Source organism: Chelonia mydas, chromosome 1 (genome assembly GCF_015237465.2).
Source record: "Chelonia mydas isolate rCheMyd1 chromosome 1, rCheMyd1.pri.v2, whole genome shotgun sequence".
Lineage (NCBI taxonomy): Eukaryota > Metazoa > Chordata > Testudines > Cheloniidae > Chelonia > Chelonia mydas.
In genome coordinates, this window is record NC_057849.1 from 242,360,868 (window position 1) to 242,373,616 (window position 12,749).

General features: G+C 41.1%; 1 protein-coding gene across 4 annotated transcripts in view; it reads left to right on the plus strand.

Moving 5' to 3' along the window:
- The window catches only part of FGD4 (FYVE, RhoGEF and PH domain containing 4), a 179,276-nt gene that overhangs the window by 68,200 nt on the left and 98,327 nt on the right, over positions 1-12,749 (plus strand). Inside the window, exon 1 of one of the 4 annotated variants that reach the window (XM_027829699.3) lies at positions 589-751. The exons of the other annotated variants lie outside the window; for them this stretch is intronic. The gene's annotated coding sequence lies outside the window, so the exon portion shown is untranslated. Of the gene's footprint in view, positions 1-588; positions 752-12,749 lie in introns of those variants that run through there. 4 annotated transcript variants of the gene reach the window in all.

A 12,749-nucleotide genomic window follows, 5' to 3' on the forward strand; every position in this document is an offset into this window, starting at 1 on the left:
CTTTTGTTCCATACTAGCATTGACTTAGTTTACCTAACACTCCTACATTCTTGTATTGTTTTATTAATAAGATTTAAATTTTAACAGCTGTTTTGTTTGCTTGTGACATAATATAAATCTCAATCTATCCAGTGTGGTCTGGAAATTAATTCATTAGAAAAAGACTGAATGAGTGCACTCAACCCTTCTGGAAATTAAGGTGAAGAATAAATCTAGAAGATGATTGTGTCCATAACTGTTGAAAGCTATTTTTAATAGACTTCAAGTTGAGCTTTGTGTGATCTTATTCTTGAGCATTAAACCTACCCAAAATATTAGACATAGACCCCATCAAGGTTAAATCCAGATGAAAGCTTTTGTTGTGGTGCAGTGCCTTGTTTAAATGGCAAAACACCTGCTTAGGCATGCCCAGTAAGTGCTAGAAGCTTATATGTCCCTTCATTAAGGATTTGCAAGGCTGAAGCACAAAGAGTGATTGTTACCCAATAAGTGGTAGTCACACACTCTACCAATAGCCTTAGGAGAATTGGTTACCATGGAATCCACCATCTGTTCACTCCCCGCTGGAATGTGATTATCCTTACTGTGTTGGGGACTGGCAAAAGCAGGGAAGCGTGTGCTGTCTGCAATTATCTGCAATGGAGTGTGTTAATGGAAGCTTTGAATTAGTAAGCTGGAAGAGCACATAAAGGGATTTTACCAAAACTATTAATCATCTTTAGCCAAGAGGAGTAAATGCAGCTTTTATAAGGTTAGTACTAAATGCACAATATATATACCTTTTTTGTAATATTGATGCAATATATGGTTTCGTGATCTAGAGATGAATAACTATTAGTCATTCAGTCTAGCAATTTTTATCAGTAAAGACTGGAAATATTAATGTTCTAAAGATTCTTTTGTCTCATTTTAAGTAGTTGATTTTGGATCTCTGAAGTAGGAAATGAGAATAACAACTAGCCGAATTGGGGCAATTCGTACCTCTTTTCTATGTGAAATACTGTTCATTGCCCCCATTACACATTGAACTAATTGACTGACTGATTTACACACCTTTTAATGTTAACTGCTTTTTCTTTAAGTGGCTTGTGGTAAGCTTCACGTTGTTCTGTTTTGGAAGGGGGGATTGGGATGGGGGGGCATTCAAATGGAGGTACTGGTATAATAGATACATGGTTGTGACTTAGAACATGAAACGGTGGTCGAGTGCAAGATCAATTCCCCCCTCTTCACTGCCACCCTTAACTCACTGACCGATTAAACGTTTAGAATCTTTATTTTGTAACAGTATGCGGTTCAATTATGCAGTGACTTTGCACGAGTTCTCAGGGTGCTGTGCATGTGGAAACAATATGACAGTGCTTTCATTGCAGGGTTTCAGTAAAAGCAAGTGTAAAATTAGGGAGATGCACTTTCATTTGTAAGGCTCCTTTCTTCTGTATCCATGGAGTCCTTTTTAAACAGTGTTTTGGTTGTGCTGTAGGAGGTAGGTATAACAAATGCTTGATTTAACATTATTCATATACAATTAAAATTACTGTTGCCTTTATACAAGGGACTTCTAAAAATATGTCTTAAAGCACTATTGTACCAAAAATAGTCATTTAAGATAGTGTCCCTTCTGCAAGGATTTCTGGCCATGTTTTGGGATTTTCTTTTGAAATAAAGTGCTTATGCTGCATGCATTTTACCAGGACTGCCATTTTTATTTTGTATGGGGGAGGGCAGCACTAAAGCCTTTTAATTATGCCATGTCAGTCTTCCTCATTCCACTGATCTGCTGTCTGTGCTCTTAAAATGTCAGTAGGTTGAAAATGACATGGTTAATAAGGTCAACAGCGTGCAAAATAACAGTTTAAAAATGGTGAATTTTTCATCTGGCAGTGTTGTGCATTTTTGTAAAGTCTTGTAGTACTGAACACTTAGTTCTTCTCCCTGGAGCAATTATGGTGGCAGCGCTACGGTATATGGGTTTGTTATGTAGAACGCACAGTAGCATGACTGCATATGTGCTCTGGAGGTAGGTAGGTAGGCTTAAAGTCCCTTTAAATGCATAAAGGAACAATGCTGTGCTTATACATGGTGGAAGTGGGAGAGTAGTTTTGGTAGGGGCTGTATCACCTTTTGTAATAATTAAATGGTTTTGCTTTTGGACAGATCCCTTCCTTCTTCACAATTAAGTGTTCTGCAATTGAACAGTGTCATTTATCTAGAGCTTGTTTTATTGGACTTAAAGTTGTGGTGCACTTGTTCGTGTGTACCACTTGTGTTTCGTACTATTATATTTGGGTGCTATTTAAAAGACTGGCTCATGTAGTTGGAAAGACATGAGACTTTCACCATTAGGACATTATGGACTTGAACCGGGTCAAAACTAACGATCAAAAGTTATGTCAAGGTAATTTTGTGGCTTATGTGAAATGAGTTGTTGGTCCCAGTTCGTTTCCTACTGGATGGTGTCAGTCATAGAATTCACCATCACAGTTGCCAATGAGATAACAACGGTATAAGTGTAGGCAGAGAGGCCAACAATGGAATGGACTTAAAAGTGGCTTCTTGTGTGATTATTATTATTATTTTTTTGTTATATGATTTGCATGGAATTTGTACTGCCACTGCCTGTGGTCTAACTGTTTCCAGCGTAAACAGAGGACTTCACAACTGCCATTCTCTCAGATGCATCTCTGAATTTTAAATGACAGTGATGAACATGGTGTAAATGTCTAAATAGACTTTCAATAAAATATTTTTTTTAAATTGGAATTCATATAAGAGGCTGCAAAATATGTGAATTTTTTTTTAACTTTGGTCACTGGGTCAGTCTTGATCTGCAGGCAGAGGGATTTAAAGACCAGTCAGTAATTAATCCATTAAAGCATCTGGCCATTCATAACAGATTTTTTTTCATCTTCTGGATGCTACGAATAATGTTAAAATACGTGGACATTGATTCTTATGGAATCAGTTACTTTAATGTATTGTGGACAACACATGTAAACGTCCCTGACCTTCTTACTTGATTCAGTGACAAATGAGGGCTACAGCAATGCACAGTCATAAGGGAGACCTATCCTGGAATGCTGGCTGTCTTGGTCAGCAGAGTCCATAGGTTGCACTGAGCCCCTCTGAGGAAGAGTTCCCTAAAGAAGGACTCTGTCGCCCCTAAAATCTATCCCAGAGCAACACTGCTACCTTTATAGGAGATCTACATGAGGGAAAGATCACCTTTTAGTGCATCTTGCCACAACCTCCTTCCCCTCCCCACCCAAAACCACCGCCAACAAAAACTACTCCAGGATGCATTTAATTAGTGAACAAAAAAGACATAACCAACATACTATGGCCAGAAATGTATGTATATTATAGGTACTTAATTGAGACATTTCTTAAGTCTCATTTGCAATATCTCTGTATATTAAACTATAAAGGAAGCCTGGCATTGAATAATGGGTTTGATTCAATGTAAAGGAGTCTAAAGGGCTTGCCAGCAAACTGACCCAATTGTTTCCCACAAACAGACAAGTCTTTCTGCTTTTTCTTTGACACATTATTCTGGAATGCTGTCTGACATGACTTGGATTTATGCATTGCATCCAGGCTGTTAGCTTGCAGAGTTTGTAAACAAGTTTAGTTTTGATACATTTTTCTACTGTTTACTGATATGTTTTGAATTAAAAAAACAAAACAAAACCCAGCTTGTGGTTTGCCTCCTTGGGGATGCTCCTTAGCTTCAAGGTTAAAGCTGGCAATTCTCTCTCAACAGTCACGGTTTTGGAAAGTCATAGTGTCTGTTTACAAGCCACTCTCTTTGCAACTTGTGTGAGATAATGGAAGTCTAGGGATGTTGGATGTGGGAGGAAAAACCTGCTGACATGGTTGTTGCTACTGCTAGTCTATTTGTAAGTCCTCTATATGAAATTACTTGTGCCTTCCATGCCTATTTTTATTTAAAAATATTGCTGATGTCTGCATTTTCTCCCCTCTCAAATTAGAAATTGCTATACAAGGATTTAGGAAATTTGTGAAATAGCTTAATTTGGTTGAAAGCAAATCAGTGCTCTTGTTGTGATGAGATTTTGCCTAACTACAGCTAAATAGAAGAGACTCAGAGAGTGGCAGTGAAGGATTAAAAATACACCTAAACATTTATAATAGAATTTTTAGTGTTTTACAAGGGATTTGTATTCAGTAGGGAAGAATATAATGCTTTTTTACCCTCCATTAACAACATCTAACTGAAGATTTGGAGGACCTCCAAAATTGCTTTATAAACCAGAATAAATTCTCACAATTTACCTGTGAGGTAAGTAGCCTTCTTCCCATTTTGCACATAGGGAAACAAATACAGAGGGTAAGTGGGTTGGTAAAAGAGGCAGAAATAGAATATTAAAGTGAGATTATAAAAATAATGTTGCTTTTTATCATCCAGTTGCTCTGCTATATATAATTAACTAGCAGTTAAATGCAAGATGATGATACTTAGAATGCCATGAACATGGAACAAAATAGTGTGTTTATTGCATGTAAGAAATGACTGAGCAAACTGGCTACTTGAGTGTTTACCATCATGCATAAGCGTTTCCAAGGTCAGGTTTTAGGACTGTTTGATTTAATGTGAGTAATCCCTCTTGAGTTCCAAAGGGCTATTCATGTGAGTAAAGTTACTCTCATGCTTAGGATCAGACTGCTAGTTAGTAAGGTGTTTTTAGATTGATTGAGAAACATATTCATAAATCACAGGCACATCAAATAATGTTGTTGTCATAGGTGTGTTCAGGCCGGGTCAAGAATTGCATACGCAATGAAAAATAGTTGCCTGGCTTTTGGTTGGAGCTAGTCAAATTACATTCTCTCAACTGACAATTCAATTTAATTTGGGGTTTTTTGGCTTTAAGAATAGAGACTGATCTCATTAGTACTCTGTATATTTCAGACAAATTGGTTTTCAGACTGTGGGTCATTTGTGAATGGCTTATGAATATTTCATTTTGACTCTTCCCTATTCATGGCATGTATTTGGCTCGTGATACTTCTCCCTGATTAGCCAGCTAGAACTTAGCTGAAGAATGCCAAGTACATTATCAATTTGTGAAACTTCAGGGATTCATGACCATTTTTATGAATTCCTGATGGTTATCTTAATACTTGTAAGTAATAATATGACTCCACAAGTAGCAGCAAATCTAAATTGAGCTGTTTATTCACAAATCTGTGGTTCATTATTAGACCAGCTTTACTTTTTACACAACTGTCGGGGGAGCTTAACTTTATTACCCAAGGCAAAAACATGCAAGACGGAAATTTTCATTTCAGATACGATGACTGATGCCATCATATTATAAGCTGCCTTTTAATGACGAGAATTGTGGAAATAATCGAGCTGCAGTAATTGCTGTGCTGGCTATTTTTGCTTCATGCTAGGAGCCTGTTCCTGCAAAGGGATGCTACAACATCATACCATAGGGATCATCCTTTAAATGAAAGTAATTTTTCCACAGTTTTTTCTATTAGGAGCCTTTGCTGTAATTTTTAACCTGTTCTCAGCAGTCTATTTAGAGACTTTTCTATACAGTCACTGATGGGCTTTGGACCATACTTTTTACTGATATCTGTTGTGTTTAAGAAAACAGCACTACACTCTGTTAATGATTTCGTGTAGCAAGTGGACAATCTGTTTTAAACCACTTTCTGGATTGCCAAATTCATTTATACTTGTAAGAGGTATGGACAATCTGTTTAAACTTGGATGCTGATTAGGCATCCAAATCCATATTTAATTGCCTAAATGAAAGGCCTGATTTTTTTTTTAAAGTAGTGCTGAGTACCCACAATGCTCTCAGACTTCAGTGGAAGTTGTTGGTGCACCACAACTCTGATAATCTGGCTCTTTGGGGTTGTAAGTATGGATTTGAATGCTGAGTTTGAAAATGCTGATTGTTGTACTTCTGTACAGAAGTTTCCATCCACAGCTGTTACACAAACATCAGTTGCAAAACACCCTGTTTGAAGTAGGTATGCAATCTTTTCTCTGTTACAGAAGGGAAAACAAGGCACAGTTTGATTTGCCCAAGGTCATAAGTCTAACAGTCAGCACTAGACCTCAAACACCTGAATCCCAGTCCTGTGCTTGAAGCACTGTATCCTCCTCTGTATATTGAGGTTTTTCATTTTGGTTGACTGGCTTGGCTTTTAGCAACATGAAGTCCATGTACTATCCACTGGAGAACTGTAGGCCATCTTTACTGTTACCAGGCTCTCCATATATTTGTGGGCAGCAGGGTTATCTAAAGAGTTTCTTCAGATGAGTAATAGAAAAGACTAGTCCTCCTCCTACAGGCTGTTGTTAATCATTTTGTAGTAACCTTCTCTTCCAGGGCAGTAATTCCAGATTTGGGGTTTCCCTTGTTAATGTCTCACCCCCCTTGCACTCTAATTCTAAATGCACTTTAATTGTGTGATATTCAAAAAACCGATCAGGCTTCTGTGCTGGAGGATCTCTTTTCAGTGATACTAAACTTCATAAGCTGCCTACGCTTGCTTTTATATGAAAGTGTAAGTCTGATGGTCCTTAATCTGCATTCCAGTACTTGTGTACTAAATCTTTTCATAACAGAATAGTAGACTAGTAAGTTTCCCAGTTGCTCAGACTGAGTGTCTCAAGCAGAATACCTTATACTGGCTTTCCTTTTTTATTATTATCATTAATAAATAATTGTGCCTAGTGGACGAAGCTGGGATGGGACCCCATTGTGTTAGGTACCTATACAAACACATAGTGACTGTCCCTTGCCCCGAAGAATTTACAAAGTAGACAAGAAGGGAAAGGGTTCGAGGGGAAAGTGTGCACAGACAGATGAAGTGACTTGCCCAAGGTACTTCAGCATTTTAGTGGCAGAAGGAGATTTAGAACCCAAATCTCCTAATTTCTGTCCTGTGTCCTACGCATGCTGTCTCTCTTTTATTGTATCTATTACAGTAGAACTTCAGAGTTACGAACACCTTGGGAATGGAGGTTGTTTCAAAAGTTTACAACTGAACACTGACTTAACAGAGCTTTGAAACTTTACTATGCAGAAGAAAAATGCTGCTTTTTACCATCTTAATTTAAACGGAACAAGCACAGAAAGTTTCCTTACCTCATCAAATCTTTTTATAAATTTCCTTTAATTTTTAGCAGTTTATATTTATCACAATACTCTACTGTATTTGCTCTTTTTTTTGTTTTTGGTCTCTGCTGCTGGCTGATTGTGTACTTCTGCTTCCAAATGTGGTGTGCGGTTGACCGGTCAGTTCGTATCTCTAGTGTTTGTAACTCTGAAGCTCTACTGTATTCCTTCTTTTAATAAAGAAACTCCTGATGCTCCTGAAGATGAATAATTCAACAAATTTATGTTTATATGTAAAATTGCTTGGTGATAGCTCCCGGCCTGGTATTTAATCAGTTTTTAGTATTGGGATTGCCTGGGTTAGGTCTCATACTGGTGAGCTTTCTGGGAGGGGTGTCTTGACATGGTGGTGTGTGTTCAGTAGTGTGAATAATATTGCTGAAGTATAGGGGGTTGCTGAGCTATCAAAGGGCTTCATCTGGATGATCTGATACCATCCTTACTTTCTCAAAAGTTCTGTTTTATTACTTAAGACTAATGTAATTGCTCCTTGGAAATTGCATGTTTTAGGTTCTTATGCACCATTTCTCTTCAATAGCTACTGTATGTGCCATTGCTTGGGGCCATATTCTGGTGTTATGATTGGACACTTACTATAATCCACATGACCCATTTTTGCCCTTTGGTCCTGTTGTGACAATTTTCTGCTTTGTCTGTAAATGACTAAATTTTAATCTACTGCAGAGCAGCTTATCTCTGTAGCTGTGAATGGGTGGTTTATTCTAAAATGTGTCTGGGTAGAGATCTGAGGTTCTCTTAAGAACAGATGTTTGGTAATAACGTGGTGGTCACGTTTAATTCTCTTGTATCTAAAAATGTATTGCTTCATAAATCCTAACACGTGGATATTGTAGTGGTCTGTACAGGATAAAACATCCACTTTCCTTTGTAGATGCAGGGATCATTGTCTGTCGGTGCTTACTAACAAAAGAAGTTTGTATTACTGCAGTGCTCTTTCTGCCCGCATCCTGATTTTGCTAAATGCTCTTTTTCACCTGGTTCAGAATACAGTCGCTGGCTTCCCGCATGCTGCAATGATTCTTTCTTGAGTTCTGTTTTTTGCATCAAGCTTTTTGTATAAGATAGCACCAGTACCTCAAACGTGTCTTCAAAGCAGGGGTGGGCAAACTTTTTGGCCCGAAGGCCACATCTGGGTGGGGAAATTACATGCAGGGCTATGAATGTAGGACAGGGGCAGGGGGTTGGGGTGCAGGATGGAGTTCGGGGTGTGGTGTGCAGGAAGGATCTCAGGGCAAGAGATTGGGGCAGAGGAGGGGTGCAGGGTGTACAAGGGGGCTCTGGGCAAGGGGTTGGGGCAGAGGAGGGGTGTAGGGTGTACGAGGGGGCTCAGGGAAGATGGGGGGGTGCACAGTGCGGGAGAGGGCTCAGGGCAGTGATGCAGGGAGGGGTGTGGAGTGCAGGAGGGGGCTCGGCAGGGGGTTGGGGTGCAGGAGGGATGTGGGGTTTGGCAGAGGGATCACGGCAGGGAGCTGGGGTGCGGGGTGCAGGCTCCAGCCTCGCGCCGCTTACCTGGAGCAGCTCCAGGGTGGCAGCGGTGTGCACTGGGGCCAGGGCAGGCTCCCTGCCGTGCAGCCCCTGGGGGAGGGGGGCAGAGGGGTCTGCGCGCTGCTCTTGCCTGTGGGTATCTACCCCAAAGCTACCATTGGCTGCAGTTCCCTGTTCCTGGCCCATGAGAGCTTTTGAGGGAGGTACCCCAGGCAAGAGCAGTTCACGGAGCCCTCTGTCCACCCTCCCCCAGGAGCCACAGGGACGTGGTTCTTGACGCTTCTGGGAGTGGCGCGGGGCCCATGGTGCCACAGGGGTGACAGTCCTGCGGGCCGGATCCAAAGCCCTGATGAGCCGGATCCAGCCTATTAGCCGTAGTTTGCTCACCCCTGCTTCAAAGCCTGCTGACCTTGTTTTACTTTTAGCTTTGCTGGTAAGCACCAGGCCATTAACGGAATATTTGACATTTTCACAAGTTGCAGGGATGCTTTTTCTCAGTAAAAAGAAAAGGAGTACTTGTGGCACCTTAGAGACTAACCAGTTTATTTGAGCATGAGCTTTCGTGAGCTACAGCTCACTTCATCGGATGCATAGCATATCGTGGAAACTGCAGAAGACATTATATACACACAGAGACCATTAAACAAAACTTCCTCCCACCCCACTCTCCTGCTGGTAACAGCTTATCTAAAGTGATCATCAAGTAGGGCCATTTCCAGCACAAATCCAGGTTTTCTCACCCTTCCCCCCCCCCCCCACATACAAACTCACTCTCCTGCTGGTAATAGCCCATCCCTCTTTGAAACCTCTCTTTATAATGCGCATGATAATCAAGGTGGGTCATTTCCAGCACTAATCCAGGTTTTCTCACCCCCCCCACACACCCCCCTCCAAAAACCACACACACAAACTCACTCTCCTGCTGCCAGTGGGGGCGGGGGGTGTGTGAGAGAACCTGGATTAGTGCTGGAAATGACCCACCTTGATTATCATGCGCATTATAAAGAGAGGTTTCAAAGAGGGATGGGCTATTACCAGCAGGAGAGTGAGTTTGTGTGTGTGTGTGGGGGGGGGAAGGGTGAGAAAACCTGGATTTGTGCTGGAAATGGCCCTACTTGATGATCACTTTAGATAAGCTGTTACCAGCAGGAGAGTGGGGTGGGAGGAAGTTTTGTTTAATGGTCTCTGTGTGTATATAATGTCTTCTGCAGTTTCCACGATATGCTATGCATCCGATGAAGTGAGCTGTAGCTCACGAAAGCTCATGCTCAAATAAACTGGTTAGTCTCTAAGGTGCCACAAGTACTCCTTTTCTTTTTACGAATACAGACTAACACGGCTGTTACTCTGAAACCTGTCTTTTTCTCAGTACTTTGTGGAGCTAAAACTTTAGCTAGTAGGCCGCTTAATCTTCAGTTCCCCTTTGTTTTCTTTTAATTGTAAAATGCCCTCTCATACTTTGGGTGAATTATATTCTATGCAAACTGGAAGATGTTGCTGCGATCTGCTAATGCTGACTAATGCACTTGCATCTTGAGTATGGATGTTAGAGTAGAGCAGTCTATAACCAGTTATGTAATGGACTGAGGTAAAGATAAAGAGGAGAAAAGCAAGCAATTTGTGAAAATCCACTTTATCTAACTAGGTTTTTCAATAAGATACAATAGTATGTTAGTCTGTTGATCATGTTTCAGTTTATTCAGATTCTTCCCATATATTTCAATGCAAATATTGCAAAACCAGTTTATTTAAAATCTATCTAGACAGATGTGGTCCAGCTCGGTTTCAGAAGAGAGTAAAACTTATATCTTTGATTTTGGTAAGAAAGCAAAAAATGAAATTTAAATAAGCATGTAGCTTATAGGAAACATATATTTTGTTCTTCAAGTTCCACAGAGCAGGGCCGGCTCTACAGTTTTTGCCGCCCCAAGCAGTGGAAAAAAACTGCCGTCGCGGACAGCAAAAGGAAGAAGCTGCCGCTGATTTGCCACCGCGGCCAGAGGAACTGCCGCCCCTTTCTAACTGCCACCCTAAGCGCCGGCTTGGAATGCTGGTGCCTGGAGCCGGCCCTGCCACAGAGCTCCTCAAGTAGATGGCAGCAGAGCAAATGTGAGAAAAGATCATTGATTGCTTCTTTTGTTTAAAATAAATGATAAAAAACCATTATTGAATGGCTGATGTAGGCTTAGATGTAGACAGTAGTAATTTAAAAGAAATTTCAGTGTAATTACTGCTGAAGCAATTTCTGAAAACTATTTGTGTTCACTTGATTCTTTCCTGTATAAAACAAAAAGCAGGGTGGCCCTGGAAATGTGGTCTTGTACCTTCATCACCACAAGAACTACAAATATAAATGATGTAACAATATTTAGTTGTTTCACATAAAAGTGTTATCTTCTTTCTTTACATGATTTTACCCTGGACTGTGTCTTTTTAAATATCTAGTTAAAAGTGGTTGAGAGGATGTTAATTTCAACTGGGGTAGATGGGATGACAGTTGTAGCAATTGTGTATGTTAGGATGGCAAATTCTAGGACCCTGTGTAGAAATGCTGCTGTTTTTGCTCGCTGACTCTAATGCCAGATTATGTGGGTCCTAATAGAGCCAAGCCAGATGAACGAAACAATTTGTACATCTGAGAGAGAAGGCAATAAGGGCATGGACAGACAATAAGTATCTTTAGATATAAGCCCCCTTAAGAACAGTTGAGCTCAGGAAAAACGTAAGATGAGGTGTTTCTTTAGATTTATTTTTTATGGGGGGTAGAGGAGGAGAGCATTGTGCAGGGTGCTAAGGAAATTGATAGTAAGAGAACATCCTTATCGCAAGGAGTTTAGTTTAATTTAAGACAATATTAAATGTGGGCATAAAATTAGAGGAATGATGTTTACATAGATAGGAATATATGTATACTAGCTATATGCAAGCCGCTTTGTTTTTGAGTTGTTCATACACTTTGCTTACCTTATGTTTTGTTAACTCCAGACAACCGCTATATTTGGATCAGACTCAGTGTGTACACTGTGTACTCCTGGGTGAATTCTGCGCTACTGTGCAAGCGCAGACTTGATGTCCTCTGCAAATTCTACTCTTTCCCTGCAAAATAATTGATTCATGCGCCCCTCTTGGGCAGCAGCCCCAAACGGGCACATTTGGTTTGGGTGCCGGGGAGACATAAATCACCACCTCGGGGCTCTGGGCTGGGCTGAGCATGTATGTAAGATTCTGTCCCTTTTGTTTGCTATTGCGGCACATCTGGTGCAGAGGGGCCCGGGCCCGGGATGTGTTTGGGGCAGGTCCGGCCATTGCACTCTGTCAGGGTCTGGTGCATCCTTACTCAGAGTCCCTGTCCCAGGGTGGTTGGGGGCTGCAGGGTGATCACCCACCTCTGTGCAGGTAGTGGCCTGTGCTCCCCATTGCCAAGCTGGAGCCTCATTTCCATTGTCCTTCTAATCTATTGTCTGCAACAATTTAAATTCTAGACCAATGACTGAGTAGTGGTATGCTGAGTACTACTTAACCATGCCATTCACTAACCTCTAGCTTTAGGGTATTCCTTAAATGTCTCACCTGGTCTGGAGGTAGGCTTTCCCCACTCACCTTCTCAGGGTTTTTGTTTTTTTTAAAGAGAAAACATTGCATACTCAGATGAAGCAAATCTAGTGAGGAGAAAGAAAAGGAGTACTTGTGGCACCTTAGAGACTAACCAATTTATTTGAGCATGAGCTTTCGTGAGCTACAGCTCACTTCATCGGATGCATACTGTGGAAACTGCAGAAGACATTGTATACACAGAGACCATTAAACAATACCTCCTCCCACCCCACTCTCCTGCTGGTAATAGCTTATCTAAAGTGATCATCAAGTTGGGCCATTTCCAGCACAAATCCAGGTTCTCTCACCCTCTGCCCCCCCCCCCCCCCACACCAAACTCTCTCTCCTGCTGGTAATAACTTATCCAAAGTGACCACTCCCCCTATAATGTGCATGATAATCAAGGTGGGCCATTTCCAGCACAAATCCAGGTTTTCTCACCCCACCACCCCCATATACACACAGACTCTCTCTCCTGCTGGC